The sequence below is a fragment of the Cucurbita pepo genome, unplaced genomic scaffold, assembly GCF_002806865.2.
Source record: "Cucurbita pepo subsp. pepo cultivar mu-cu-16 unplaced genomic scaffold, ASM280686v2 Cp4.1_scaffold000154, whole genome shotgun sequence".
Taxonomy (NCBI): domain Eukaryota; kingdom Viridiplantae; phylum Streptophyta; class Magnoliopsida; order Cucurbitales; family Cucurbitaceae; genus Cucurbita; species Cucurbita pepo.
Genome location: NW_019646442.1, coordinates 263773 through 269142, shown reverse-complemented (window position 1 = coordinate 269142; position 5370 = coordinate 263773).

Genomic DNA, 5370 nt, shown 5'->3' with positions numbered 1-5370 from the left:
CCACCTACACTTAAAAATAGAAATTCGATTAAAAAAATTCAAAAAAAAATTAAAAACAGTATTCTGTCCAAATTATTTATTATTATTATTTTTTTTTTTTTGTCGTTTTTAGCAGTTAATATAAAATATAATATGTGATGACTTTTATTTTTTTGTTTTAATATAAAACATTCTTCATTTTAATTTTGAAAGCCATAGTTGTTTTTTTAATGCATTTTGAGTTTAAAGAGAAAAATAAAATAAATAAAAAAACAACTCATTATTCAAAATATAGAAAAAACAAATTACAGCTTGGAAAATTCAAAGCTACTTTTTTATACCAATTTTTGTTTTTTTGTTTATTTATTTTTTTTATATATATTTTTTAAATTAAGAGGGGAGGTGTTTCATACTTTTTTTTTTTTTAATTTGGACGGGTTGAATTTTTTGAAAATCGAAAATTTGTAAAATTTGTCGATTAACATGACTCGACCAACCAAACCAACTCGAAAATAAAGATATAACTGAACCCAACTCGACCTACTTTTAAAAAAATTAAGAATATTTAGCCTTTGGAATTAATATTAATGATAGGAGCTGACTTGTATATGTTTGATATTAAGAAGGTTGGGTTCGGTTGGTTATGAAATATATACGGGTTGCTCGGGTCCCAACTTAACCAATCCAAGATTTCGGGTTTATCCAAAAGATTGTTTTCCAACAAATCGTAACCAATGTACACTATTAGGATTTTTAGCAAATATGATTTCTGGTCTTTTTGGAGAATCGCATTTTAGGTATACATATATTCATGCAATAGACGTAAATCCTTATTTGTTTTCATATAGAAAATTGGGTAATAGACATAATGTGACGACCTGAAATTTTTTACTTAATTTAAGGTCGCTACTGTATACATATCATTAACATTGAATGCGGAAATACTTCATTTAAACTTTCATAAAACATAACTTTCTGTTTAAAACACAGTCATGAATTTACGTGTTTTGAAAACATCTTTTAAAAATAACACAACAAAAAACTAAATAAAATAAATAAACGTTTAAACTAAAAACATCATATTCTAGCCCAAGTCTAAAAAAATAATACAACTACCGTATGCATGTGTCATTGTCTCGAGTTGTAATGCCGTCGTCAGTCGTATAGAAATGTTTGCCTCAACCTGAAATAGAGGTAGCACGTGCTTTGAGTATCTTAAGAAATACTCAGTAAGTGACTCCACTATTGGGGTTAAATGTAAGAACATGCGAATGCAATGATGGGGCCTATCAAATTAGTCTCTTTTTCTACGACACTATCCTAATCGGTAGCTTGGATGTGTACCCTCTACACTCACCCTATACATGCAAGTATGGGCTCCTTTTCTTGTCGGGCGAGCCTGCTCTAGTAGCTCCCTATGCCGAACACCCATTAGAATTAGTAACCATCACGACAGTATTATGTGAAACATAATGATACTTCATCTGCCTAGTGGTGTACGCGTCCGTACCCTCGTGATGGAATGGGGGTATCCCCTAATGCATGAGCACACATAATGCATGAAGTCCCAATATTTTTCCATTTTCATTATCCTAATGCTATCGTTCTATCAATCTATTACAATCATATTCCTTTCTACCCAAAACCTAATCGTATTCTGTTATCAATCTCTCATATCCATAACACTTCGATACGCAACATAACCTTAACGTTTCATGAACATATTTTACTTCTATCGTTACATTACGTTTTTAGCCTCCTTCTCATATCCTATCTTAAACATATCATTAAACACATCATACCGTAAGTATTATCATATAATTCACATATCATAACATATACATAATATATCATAAGCATATCAATCCACAAACAATTCACACATATCAATATACATGACACGTGCAGAACCACGGGGGCACGCGTCAACATCAAATATAACCATGTCGATAGTAAGACCACTTACCTAATTAGCTTAGACTAATGTCCCTAATTTATCTTTAAGAAAGTTCGATTTTGTCTTTTGTATTCAAGTCAACCTATATGAACCCTAACATCAATTTCAATCAATTCTCTAAATTTTACCATGGTCCATGGGTTAGACTTATTAGAGACTCGGGCACAATCTTGTAGTCTTGGAGGGTTATATATATATATATATATATATATATAGATATATATATATATAATTCTATTTTATTAAACATCTTGATTACTTTTATATTCAAATTCCAATAAAATTTGCTTGGTTAATTCAAAAAATGCAAATAAATTAAGAAAAATAGTTATGATATCAATACAACCTCACTTTTTATATATATAATAAGACAAAAGTCACATCATGTTATTATCACAAAAGTCGCATTATCGCTAAATTAAAGCCTACATGAACCCACGAGATCAAGTTTAAAAGTCATCAATAGCTGGTTTGCACCCAACTATGTTTCTATACATATATATGTATTCTATATACATATACATATACATATACGTACATATAAACATATATGTTTTATATACATACATTTTTATAGCGACAAAAGATATTAAGTGCTCGTTTGATGCTATATACAAAGATTTCTAGCTATTGAAATTATTGGGAAGACGATAAAAGTTGCAATACTATAGAAGTTTAGGATTTAATTCCATGAAATTCAAAGTAGAAATTTATACAACTTACCGTCCATTGACTCTCTATTTTTAGACCGCTCATCAAAACGCACCCAAGATTTGATGTTCGTATTCTTTTGGACATACATATAACGGAATAACCGTGGTACCACTACACCAAGTTTGGGTTGAATGAGACATATCACATGTCATCTATATATCCAACCCACATAATGTTACAACGTCAAATCTTTCTATATGATCTCCAAAGTCCTATGATTCTAAGTGATTTCTTAGAACGAGTATATTTCAATTACGTTCAGTTATAGTTAATGTACATTTTAGTTATATTCTAGATTTTGAAAAGTCTCGTTTTAACCTTTTAATTTAGAAATTGTTCTAAAATAAATCTTTATTGAGTTCTTACGTTCAATGATGGAAGAAATTTAACTTTTACTTGTTCACTCGACCAAGAGACTTTAAAGTTCACATCCTGACGCTTTGAGAATTTTTTCAATTCTCTAATCATTAAGTTGGAAGCAATTGCTCGCGTGGTCCTCTTATATACTCGAAAAATTGGACTTGTCTTTGTAAGGTCATACAAGTTCTTGTAGGATTATGATCGTTTTCATCGTTACCAGACCTTTATGTGTCTTTAGAGCTCAACAGTTGAGCCACTTTGTAGGTGCATGCTTAAGAATTTGTGGGGCTTTTGGTGGGCATGCCACCCCTTTGAGCTCATCTAGTTTTGATCACGACTCTCGAATAAAAGTTGTACGTGAAAGTTACTATCTATACTGATAAAGTGTACCTTGTTTTTCAGTACCTCAATCACATGAACTCCAAAATTAATCGTGCTTTTTCTTAGAGCAAACGTGAGAACAACATGTGAGTAAGGATAAAACATGTTGAAAGATTCCACGTTAGTCGGTGGGGATAGTTTTCACTCTTAGAACCCAAAAGTAAGTAACTTTACAATGTCAATGTCGTAGAGGAATGTCGAGGTAACCAAGTGTCGAATCCTTATTCAAATCTTGATTATGGGGCGTTACAATATGTGGCCTATTTTTTTCCCACCTGTATCGTCTTGGATAACATTAGTTCTCTTCTCAAACAAATAACTGTCGAATTCGTCCTCTCGTAATCATCTATATCCATGTTGATTCTTCCAAGCACCAAATCAAGATAAATTACTATTATCGGTTCGTTATCATAAAAAATCTCAACCAACTATTACATTATAAAACAATCGGTACTGATGACTCTTGTCGTGTCGTACAAGGTGAAATGAATAATAATCGAGGCATCTAGAATGGTGGCCCGGTCTCTCTCTCCATTTGGGAACCAAAGAGAAGAAGGTGCATTTTTCACTCCATGTTGTTGACTACCACTATGAATGGTAGAGCACAAACACTTGTATTTAGATTCTTCCATTCTCCAAACCCTTTTATATCATTTTGGATGATTAATTTGAAATCGAAAATAATAATTTAATTCTTCATCATAATAATTTTGACCCTATTATTTAAATTATCTACCTATAAATATTATATTTATGTTATGAATAGTTTTTTGGGATGGACTGTGATGTCCCACGTTGGTTGGGGAGGAGAACAAATCACCCTTCATAAGGGTGTGGAAACTTTCCCCTAGCAGACGCGTTTTAAAGCCTTGAGGGGAAGCTCGAAAGGGAAAGCCCAAAGAGGACAATATCTGCTAGCGGTGGATTTGGGTCGTTATAAATGGCCCTAAAGGGGGGTGGATTTGGGGGCGGTCCCACATCGATTGGACAAAGGAACGAGTGCCAGCGAGGACGCTGGGCTCCAAGGGGGGGGTGGATTGTGATGTCCCACATTGGTTGGGGAGGAGAACGGTGTGGAAACCTTCCCCTAGCAGACGTGTTTTAAAGCCTTGAGGGGAAGCCCAAAGAGGACAATATTGCTGGTGATCTGAGTCGTTACATGGATATTAAATTATTATAAGTTTTAAATTACAAATACTAAATTAAATTTCAAGGTTATAAATAATCATTTATGTGGTTGGTTTAGTAGGAAGATTTTGGATATTAACATAAAAGTTACATATTATGCTTCTTAAGTCATGAGTTTGTTTCTTTGTATATTCTTGTGTTTAGATTTACATGTTAGAGTCACTCAAGTAGTTTTGATCAAACTATCTTATAGACGAGTTTGAATCACTGAGTTTTCTTTATTTTTGATCTTGATCATCAAGTTAATTCATTCTAAAACTTTTCGGGGTTGATTTTTATCGTTTTTAGGTTCTTGAATAATTTAAATTAAAGGTTTTATGCTGAACCAGGATGATGTAGCAAATCTGGAAACAACCGTGTTGGTAATGATATGTCTATATAAATTGTTGACCCTAATGCTGTAGCATTTCGGGAAGCAAATTTTTCGGGTATGACATGAAAATTTTAATCCAAATCAGCAAGCCAATGGATCATTGACAACCCAATTAGAAGCTTCTTAGTTGGACGAGTTATCCCTCCTCAGCCATATATGGGAAGAAAGACACAACATAAAACGGAAAAGATTTCTTAAAAAGAAAAGCCACCAAAGGGGAAAACCGAAAAGTCAATAGCTGAGGGAAGAATAAGAAGAACCCTAATTCAGCAACAAACTAAGAATGATAGATTAAGTCAAAAACGGGGACGAGAGAGCTCATGATGAACTTTCATTGAAGAACAACGACAAAACTTGATAATCTCTAATCCTTTATTCTTAGTATAAAGGTGGTTTTTAAAGTTTTTAAAAAGTAGGA